The 11,258-nt window shown below is 34.9% G+C and overlaps 1 long non-coding RNA gene across 1 annotated transcript; it reads right to left on the bottom strand.

The window, feature by feature from the left end:
• Window positions 1-451: 451 nt before the first annotated feature.
• LOC124900038 lies at window positions 452-8,870 on the bottom strand. Its single transcript, XR_007057621.1, has 2 exons — window positions 8,671-8,870; window positions 452-759 (listed from the first exon to the last, which is right to left on the bottom strand). It is a non-coding gene; the product is annotated as an uncharacterized LOC124900038 (long non-coding RNA).
• Between the last annotated feature and the right edge of the window lie 2,388 nt (window positions 8,871-11,258).

Here is an 11,258-nt window from a genome sequence, read left to right as displayed (position 1 = left end):
GCAAATTGTCTATGTGACATTGTTTAGCAATTTGCTTAAGTGACACTTTAGGGACTTTTTTATAACAGCTGGCATAGTCTATAACTAGGAGAGAAATAGCTCTTTTTACTTGGTGAATTTTGATATAACATGCCTTTGAAGAGTGTAACTTTCGTGAGACTGGACTATGAACTTTATTTATTGTCAAACAATGTTGATAAGTAATGACATAATTAGTCCATAAAAAACATAATTCACATAAATTTAGGTTAGTTATTGATCCACTCATTTATTAGTTCAACAACCTATTTCAGCCTGTGAATTGGACAAGTAAGTTGTGACACTTTTTAGCCTATTTAGTCCAACCTAAATAACTTTTGGCCGGATCAATAGCCCGCTTATTTATTACTCAATCTATTTTAGTCCGCTCAAATTCATTCCAACCTACTCATTTCACATCCGTAGAATGTAATTAATTAAAAGCTCCAAAATGCTATTCCATAATATATCATCAAAGGATACATTAGGTTAGAGGCAAATTAACCATGTCTCTTTACTTAAGTCTCATAAACACATAATTTTAAAAAATAAAAATTACTAATTATGGTAGAAGAGCATTAAAAGGACATTGCTTTGTGCAATAGCATCTCCAATATCTTCTAAAAAAGAGTGTGCACTTTCCGCTGGTGAAACCCTCACTTGTGCAGCTTTGGTTACACTTTCCATTATCATAACATCCCCCCTTAAATGTTTTGCTCCATTCATAACAATCCTTTGCTTCTGTTATTAAAAAAAAAAAAAGATTAAATAACACCAAAACAAAAAGGAGAAAATTATTCGATCTACCGATATTGATTACATATTACTTTTAATAATGACATTTAGAAAAAATTAATGAATATTCAATGAAATTACGTAATTTTATAGCATATATGCAGTTGCATATGTATTGTTGTATTTAAAAATCCTATTCAGTTGTCACTGCTCATACACATACCGTTGGCAATACATACACCTAGCTTTTGCTTTGAAATATACTCATACATACATATATAATTGGTCACATACCGTTGCAATATGTAACCGATTTAGGATGACATATTATATCCGCTATATTTTAAAATCAAAATGTCGCTACGTTTTTATATATAGCAAAATCTCACTATTTTTTTGCAAAAAATGTTAGAATTGTGACCCGAATTTTGGTTGATGGACCTTAATATTTTTGGGCCTAGGACCTATTTGTACGCATGTAATGTATAAGTGCAATTTAGTGGGTTATTTTATTATTTAGAAAATTCAGCCTTCTCCACATTGTACTCTCTTTCCATCATAGTGAAACCTCCTCTGCCTTTGCCTGTGGTTTTTCCCGCAAGGGTTTCCACGTAATTCTGTGTGTTGTTCTTGTTTTCTTTTACTTGTGGTTTGCTCATTTTGTCCGAATCCTAACAAACTGGTATCAGAGCTTGGTTAATTGTTTTCTCGGGGATGGCAACCATGAAGTATGATATTCCGCTGTTGCATCGCAACACTAGATTTTCGTTATGACAGGTTAAGATGCGGGTTGTGCTCGCGCAGATGGATTTGGACGATGCTCTATTAGGGTTTGATAAGATGCCCTCATCGTGGACGGACGAGGACAAACGACGTAAGGATCGGAAGGCTCTATCTCAGATCCACCTTCATTTATCCAATCGGATTCTATAGAATGTTTGAAGGAGACCACTGACGCTGCATTGTGGTTCTAACTGAAATCTTTATGCATGACGAAAAGCCTAACAAGTAAGTTGCATCTCAAACAACGACCTATTTGTCTTTAAAGAAATCATCTCTGATTTAGAAACTCTGAAGGTTAAGTACGATGAGGAAGATTTAGGGTTGATTTTGTTGTGTTCGCTGCCTGCATCATACACGACCTTTAGAGATACGATTTTATATAGTCGTGATACCCTGACGATTGATGAAGTCTATGATTCATTATTCTCTAAAAAAAGATGAAGCATCTTGTAAATGGGCCGGAGACTCAAGAAAATGGTGTCATTGTTCGAGGAGGAAGGACTCGTGAGAGGAATTCTGGGGGTGATGATAGGAATAGGTCAAAATCCATAAATAGAAACAAAACCTATAATTACTGCAAGAAGAATGACCATATCAAATCCTAGCGTTGAAAGTTACAGAATAGAGAAAAAAAGAAGCTCCAAAATCGAAAGAAAACCAACTAGAGAAGTCTGGTGAAGCCAGTTTTATTGAAGATGGTGGTAGTGATGGAGAACTCTTGGTAGTGTTTGATGGTAACTCCAAACCCTATGAGGATTGGATTCTTGATTCAGCTTGCACGTTTTATATGTGTCGTAATCGGGATTGGTTTACAACATATGAAACAGTCTCTAAAGGTGCTGTGTTGATGGAAAATAACACACCCTGTAAGATAACTAGTATTGGAACAATCAGGATCAAGATGTTTGATGGGGTTGTGAGGACCCATGGTGATGTGCGGTATGTTCCAGACCTAAAAAGAAATCTTATTTCCTTGAGTACCCTTGATTCGAACGGTTATAGGTACACTGGTGAAGGTGGAGTCCTAAAGGTTACTAAAGGTGATTTTATTGTGATGAAAAGACAGAGAAATTCTGCAAATTTGTATGTCCTACAAGGCTCTACTATTACAGGTGATGTAGTCGTTTCTACCTCCTCTCTATCAGAAAGTGATGTTGCTAAACTTTGGCATATGCGCCCGGAGCATATGAGTGAAAACGGGATGGCTGAACTAAGTAGGAGAGGACTTCTTGATGGGCAGAGTATTACCAAATTGGAGTTCTGTGACCACTGCATATTCGGGAAGCAGAAGAGAGTCAAATTCACTAAAGGTATCCACTCAACTAAGGGCACACTTGATTATATTCATTCTGATCTCTGGGGTCCTGCTAGAGTACCTTCTAGAGGAGGCGCTAATTACTTGTTGACTATTATTGATGACTATTCCAGAAAAGTTTGGGTGTTCTTTCTGAAGCAAAAGAATGATGTGTTGCCTACTTTCAAGGAGTGGAAGACTATGATTGAAAAACAGACAGGGAAGCAGGTAAAACGCCTTCGGACCAATAATGGTTTAGAGTTCTGTTTTAATGAATTTAATGCTTTGTGCAAGTTAGAAGGAATTGTGAGGCACTTGACAGTTCGTCATACTCCACAGCAGAATGGTGTGGCCGAACGAATGAATAGGACTATAATGGAGAAGGTGCATTGTATGCTCTCGAATGCTGATTTACCCAAGTCTTTTTGGACCGAAGCTGCTTCCACGGCTGTAATACCCTAAAGTTTCCTAACTAATTTCGTCCCAAGAATGTCAAGTATTATTTCTAAATTGATTAATGTTTATTCCATAGGGAATTTTTAATAGTTTCACTCTCTTTCATGTGGAAAATTCAATAAGCTTTCCATCAATATAAAATTTGCCTAAATCCGATAACTGGGTAAAAAGTTATGACTATTTCAAATTCCTGTCGTAAAACATCACCATATTGGTCAGTGACGTGCCGCACCACAAGCTAAAATGGCAATTGTCCCTTTTCCAGTGTCTCAGAGTGATTTTTCCCGCGTCGCGCCAAACTTCCAGATCGCAAATAAAGTGGCAACGCGATGGCTCCGCGTCGCGCCAGGGGTCCAGTTTGGAAATTTTTTTACAAAGTTAAAAGATGCGTCCAGGGTTAAAAGGGTCAATTTTCCACCCCTATTTAAGCCCTTTAACACGAGATTCAGCTATTTGAAACCCAAAATATACTAGTTTCTGTCAATTTTCTCTCAAGAACAAGCTAGGGTTTCAATTGGAGATTCAATTTCAAGAAAGTCTCTCCGTCAATCTTCACTAAACAAAGAACTAAGGTATGCGTTGTGTTGATTTATGGATTTATTTCATCCATAAAGCTCAAGAACCCTATTTTAAATTATGAATCATGATTATTATGTTGTGGGTTGCTCAAGTTATGTGATGGTTGTTGTTTGATTCTCATGTTGGGATCTTTATGTGAAATTATGAAAACTACGTTAGCATATAAATTGAAATCTATGAATTTGGTGGTTTATGAGTTGTGAAATTTGATGATTTCACCTATGACTTAAGTTGTGCATATAAGGTGTTTGATAAAATCCCTGAAGGGATAAAATTATGCATTATAGCTAAATTGTGACCCAAATGACAATTTATGCTTTAATTTTATGTTCAAAATGACTTTTATGTTATTTTATGTATTGAAGTTGTTTGTGGAATTGCTCATGAGTTAGCCTTATGAAATTATACTATGTATACATGCTATCTTATTCACGTACCAAGCTATGATAATCAAATACCCATGAAATATCTCCAACTATTGTATTATGGACCGTTGATGTTGGTCATGTATTCAATAATGTCATGCCTTGTCAGTTTCCTTCCATCGAGTCCTGGGGGTACTTGTACCCGAAAAATATAGCTGTGTGCCTAGATTTAGTGTCATGTTTTCACGATATCCTCAGTCAAGCCATGATCCATAGAACTCAGTCAGTCATGTGACTCAGGAAATTTTAGTAATTCAGTAATCTAAGTACTATTCCATTAGTCAACGAAATTCAGTTAATTCAGTCCAGTACAGTTCAGTAATCCATGTCCAGTGTCTATTCAGATGGGAGTAGGAGTTAGCACCGAGTGAACCCAAAGATGGGAACTTACCTGTTATATGAGGGTGTGATTCTTCGAAGTAATTCTTGCATTCCAGAACTACGTAGCCAGCGTAGATTGAGACATCATAGACTGTTATATGAGGATAGATGAGGTGTCTTAACCTGTTATATGAGGGTTTCCACCATTCTCACTAGAGTTACCTGTTATATGAGGGTTTTCACTATTCTCACTAGAGTTACCTATTATATGAGGGTTACTCACAGATTATCTTTACCAGTGGCGCGGTATTGACACCCTTCCAATTGGGGTTACAGATTGGACCCCAACTTAGCCATAATGACGTATTAGGGGCATATCGGTTAGATGAATACTTTCCACAGTTTCATTTATAGAATCAGGACTGTCAGATACAGTCATTCAGCCTCAGTAACAGAACTCAGATAGTTCTACAAAATTCAGGACTGTCAGATACAGTCAACTCAGAACTGTACAAAACTCAGCTAGTTCCATCAGATTCAGGACTGTTAGATACAGTCACTCATGTTATCAGTTATACAGTTATCAGTATCTCATGTTATCAATACTCAGACTTAGTAATCATGTTATCACGACCCTAGTATAGTTATTATGTATTCATGCATGTGTTCTCACGTTCATATTATTCAGTCAGTTAGTATAGATCATGCATGTAAACCCTTTGCATTTAGCCTACCTCACATGCATACCGGTATATTCAAAGTACTAACGCATTTGCGCTATGGTATCTTATATCATAGGTGCAAAAGCACGGGATCCAGAGCATCAGTAACATTCCAGTCTTCGCAGTCAGAGTTAGCAGTGAGTCCTTATCTTTTGAGGACATGATCATTTCTTTATTATCTCATTAATTAGTTTATTTGTTAGAGTTAGTAGGGGACATATCCCATTATCTCTTTATTTAGACAGTTATGTTTTAGAGGCTTTTCAGACTATAGTATGTTTAGATATTTTTGTTTTGGGTATTTATACCCTATCCCAGATGTTATATCCTATGGTGATTTATCAGTTTTGAACCTTATGGCCTTTCAGTTTATGTTTTTGCATTTATACAGTATATTATGCGGTATACAGGTACATATATCAGTCATGGGTTAGATTGTGTTCCTTCGGGGTCATGAGCACCGTGTAGCATTCCGAGTACCAGATACAGGGTGTTACAATGGATTGTCTTCTTATTAACTGCTCTCCCTCAGTCGAGATTGATAAAAAAAACTCCACAAAAGGTATGGCCTGGTACTCCTGCTAGTTATTCTGATTTGAGGATATTTGGATGTCCTGCGTATGCTCATGTTGATAATGGAAAGTTGAAACCTAGATTTGTCAAGTGCTTATTTATGGGTTATAAGCCTGGTGTTAAAGGTTATAAACTTTGGTGTCTAAAAAGCAAAAAGGTTATAATTAGCAGGGATGTTATATTTGATGAAACAACCATGCTTCGGGCTCCCTCCAAATCTAGTGCTTCGCCTCTAAATGAGCTTAGTGATATGAATCAGCAGCAGTCAAGCACCTACGTTAAATTACAGATTGGAGCAGAGACTACATCGGTGCCTACTTCTCAGTCTAGCCCAGAGATACAGAGTGGTACTATTTTTTCTTCACCACCAGTGTCGCCACAATATTTTATTGCTAAATAAAGGACTAGAAAAGATATTAGACCTCCTCAGAAGTATGCTAAAGCTAATTTATGGTTGCTTATGCATTGATTGTAGCAGAAGGTATTGATTCCGGTGAAGAACTTTCTTCTTACTCAGAGGCAGTTAGTTGTGATGATTCTGGCTAATGGATGATTGCTATGCAAGAGAAGATGAAATCACTTCATAAGAATGACACATGGGATTTGATGAGATTGCCTAAAGATAAGAAAGTTGTCCGTTACAAGTAGGTATTTAAAAAGAAAGAAAGAACATTAGGAGTTGAAGAGGCTAGGTACAAAGCAATACTAGTTTCTAAAGGAACAGTCAGGTTTCGGGGGTTGACTTCACAGATGTGTTTTCTCCAGTTGTAAAGCATAGCTCGATTCGAGCCTTGTTTGGTATTGTGGCCATGCATGATCTTGAGATTGAGCAGTTGGATGTGAAAACTGCATTCTTACATGGAGAACTTGAGGAGGGCATCTATATGCAGCAACCAGAGGGTTTTGTAGTCTCAGGAAAGGAGGACTATGTATGCTTGTTGAAAAAGTCTCTTTATGGCTTAAAGCAGTCGCCCAGGCAGTGGTATAAGAGGTTTGACTCTTTTATAACCTCTCATATATTTCAGAGAAGTAGCTACAATAGTTGTGTCTACTTCAAGGAGGTAAGTGATAGTTCATTCGTGTATCTTCTCTTTTATATTGATGATATGTTGATTGCAGCAAAGGATATGAGAAAGATAATAAAAGTCAAAGCCCAAATCAGTAAGGAGTTAGAGATGAAGGATCTAAGAGCAGTAAAGAAGATCCTTGGCATGGAAATTTTGTGGGATAGAGAAACGTGCAAGTTATATTTGAGTCAGAAAAGGTATATTGAGAAAGTGCTTAACAGGTTCAATATGTAAAATGCCAAACCTGTAAGTACTCCATTGGCATCTCACTTCAAACTCTTGGCCACTTTATCTCCAAAAATAGATGACGAGCATGACTATATGTCTCGAGTTTCATACTTTAGTGCCGTCGGGTCTCTTATGTATGCGATGGTGTGTTCCCGACCAGATTTATCTTATGCCGTCAATGCAGTTACAAGATACATGAAAATTCTGGCAAAGAACATTGGAAAGAAGTGCAGTGGATTTTCAGATACTTACATAGATCTGCTGATATTTGTTTGCAGTTTGGGCGAAATAGAGATGGAGTAATCGGGTATGTTGATTCTGATTTTGCAGGAGATCGTGATAAAAGGAGGTCCCTTATATGCTATGTTTTCACCATTGGTGGTTGTGCTATTAGTTGGAAAGCTACCTTACAGACTGTGGTTGCTTTGTCAACTACTGAGGTAGAATACATGACTATTACAGAGACTTTCAAGGAAGCTATTAGGTTGAAGCGTCAGTTTGGTGAACTTAGCAAAGACTTACAGATTACTACGATCTTTTGCTACAGTCAGAGTGCTATCTTCCTTACGAAAGATCAGATGTTTCACGAGAAGAAAAAATATATCGATGTTCGGTATCATTTTGTGCGTGAAATTATTGCTCGTGATGATATTGTGGTGAGCAAGATTAGTACTCATGATAATCCCGTTGATATGATGACCAAGACACTACCAAGTGCCAAGTTTGAGCATTGCTTGGACTTGGTTAGTGTTAGCTATTAAGATGTGCCCTTAGGGGCTTTGTGGAAGAGGTGGAGAGTTTGTCTTGAAATGGATTTGAGTTCTGAATTAGAATTCGTGTCAAGGTGGAGATTGTTAGAATTGTGACCCAAATTTTAGTTGATGGACCTTTATGTTTTTGGGCCTAGGACCTATTTGTGTACGTAATATATAAGTGCGATTTAGTGAGTTATTTTATTATTCAGAAAATTCAGCCTCCTCTACATTGTACTCTCTTTCCATCATAACGAAACCTCCTCTGCCTTTACCCGTGGTTTTTCCTACAAGGGTTTTCATGTATATCTGTGTGTTGTTCTTATTTTCTTTTACTTGTGATTCCTTATTCTGTCTGAATTATAACAAAAATAATAATAACAATAAATAAAGAAGAAGAAAAAGAGAGCTAATAGCATTGTTTAGTTTTTCAAGTTTTTCATATATAGCAAAATCTCACTATTTTTTCCCAAAAAACAAAATGAAAGCTAACACCATTGTTTAGTTATCCCAAAAAAAAGAAAGCATTGTTTAAGAAATTTTCTCGACAAAAAAGACATTTTTTTTTAAAGAAATACTTTGCTTAATGTGAAAATTCATATAGCTTAATAAACTATAGTGTTTAGAAGGTCACTGAATTCGAACCCACGACGTTTTCTTAACAAAAGTTTTTTATTTCTATTTTCAATTTTGAATACAGTAGGAAAGAAATAGTACCTGCACTGCCCATGGAAAACAACACAAGGAGAAAAAGAACTGTAAACAAATTTTCCATCTTATTTTGTTAATCTTCTAACAGGAATTTTTGATATAGTGAGATGAATGAATAAAGGAAGCATCAGGCTCTCTCTCTTATATAGATCATTATTAAGTACTCTCTTTATTCCTATGTGTCACCTTTAGTTTTTCAATGAGAGTCAAACCATTCAAGTTTTGACAGTAAATTTGGGCATAAAATTTCAAATTTATATATTTGAAGACTAGTAAAAAGTACTACAAGTCATAATTATTAACAAATCAAAATATTTTAAGAATATATAAAAAAATACAATAAAAAATAAATATATTTGAATCTTAAAATCTGAAAAGTGACACATAAATTGAGATAAAATGAATACTATTAATACAAATATATCCATTATTATTTAATGAGAATTTATTCCATTTTGACTTTTAATTATGCATGTGTATTACAATGACTCCCTTTCCCATTTTAAATGTACAATCAATTCCATTTAGACCATAATAAAGTGAATGGAGATGAGATGAAATAAATGCACGGATATGTTTGAAAAGTCACTTGATGATTGAATTTGGGTGTAACTAGGTGTAAGACATAGTTTGACCAATTTATTTGATCAAGAAATTACTTTCTTTTTACTAAATTATTCGTCTTAAATTAAGATGATACAATTATTAAAAAAATAATAATTGATAATATAGTTTTATCATTTTACCTCTATTAGTTGTGTCATGCTGTTAGTTCTAATATTGATGGAGTTATTATATGACTGATACCAAAACACTTTTTGTATGGATAATTAGGATTATAGGATTAACAAAGTTCTTACAACATTTTTCGAGATTTGATAATTCAATGCTAGTAACAAGGAGTAATCAACTATTAAAGGTATTAAAAAAAAAATTATCTTGTCTTGATTAATGAAAAAGACAAGTAAAATGAGAAATCAAATTAGAAAATTTGAGATGTGTAATTTGGGACGGAGGGAGTATTTGGTTGGTAGGAAATTGAGTGTAATTCCAGACTCTCTTCGTCCCATTTTACTTGTTCCAAATTTTTTAATTTGATTTCTCATTTTACTTGTCATTTTTTATTAATTACGACAAAATGATTTTTTTTTTCTGTTTTTATCCTTAATATTAATTATTTTTTCTTCAAATTAAAATTTAAATATTATTTAATAAAGGTACTATGGTAAAATAGTTGAGTTATTAATTATTTTTTTAATTAATATATAATATCAAATTGAGATTATTTGACCAAGTAATTACTTGGCTGGTAGGAAATTGAGTGTAATAATTGAGAAGAGATAAATTACACTCTAATTCTCGAGCAGAGTGAAGGGGGTGGGGTGGGGGTTAGAATTGGTGTAATTATCAAATTAAAAGATCTCTTTTTAATTTCATCATTGATATTCTGTGTTCAAAACAGTAAACCAAAAATCATAAGTAAAATAGAGAACAACTTTAATTTTTAAGCGGTCTATTATTTCCCTAATTTTTTTTTTCTTTTTTGAATTTTTGTACTCTTTTTTACTGACGTGGTATCTCCATTGAAGAATTCTATAGCCACGTCAATACAAAAGGAGTACAAAATTTTTAAAGAGTGAGTTTGGAGGGGGTGGGGGAGAGAGGTAATAGAACCCCCATAAAATTTAGGCGTGTCACTGAAATTTCGGATATTGTTTGGGGAGGGGAGGGGGTTACTTGTGACCCCGTAAAGGTAAAATTTTAAATGAAATTCCAAGTTCATATAATTTACTGTGTGTACTTAAGAAATTTTAATCCCCTAATTATACCTGAGTTTTGAATTGCTTCCCCCTAAAATAAAACAGATATATATGTCGCTGAAATAACGGTACCTCAAACGTCAATGCCTTCGTCGAACACAAAAAATGACAACAAATCATACATGACTATATTTGTTACAAAATATGCAAAAGAAGCTCAAATATTTGATGAGGAAAACTGATGTTATAGCCATGGCAAAGGTAGCACGAAGAGATGCTTATTGCGCCTTACCAAAAATGTCATTCGAAAAGTCACATCCCATCAGAAAGATCACAATCATTTAAAGTGAAAAAGTGATTATTCAAATTGAATTTTTTCTATTGTCTTTAAAAAAAATAATATTTATTCATTTTTCATTCACACATTTTAAAAACTCAACAATCCCCTAAATGAACAGGGAATAACTATATATGAAAAACATGCATGAAAAACTTTTGTGATTTGTACATAAGAATTAATCACATGTGGTGCACATATGATAGAATACTCGATCAATTGGTAAATTTGATATCTTTAAAGCATCCAGCTTTGGTGTATACCTAGACAATCATTTGTCACACAATCTATCATTTAAGCATCTTTGGTTCTCACTGTTTGTTTGTTTCATCCCGGAACACAACATGGTTCATGAGCGCAAGCATCCCTCGGAGAGCAGTATTTGACACACAACACTAGATTGGCATTATCCAACGGCTCAAGGACAAGTGGCTATCGGTCATTGATCGTTGTACTAAATGTTTAAACTAACACTCTCCCATTGGCCAGAGACAGTC

The sequence above is a fragment of the Capsicum annuum genome, chromosome 7, assembly GCF_002878395.1.
Source record: "Capsicum annuum cultivar UCD-10X-F1 chromosome 7, UCD10Xv1.1, whole genome shotgun sequence".
Taxonomy (NCBI): Eukaryota; Viridiplantae; Streptophyta; class Magnoliopsida; order Solanales; family Solanaceae; genus Capsicum; species Capsicum annuum.
Note: the sequence above shows the minus strand (reverse complement) of the source record. Positions and strands in the feature narration are given on the sequence as shown.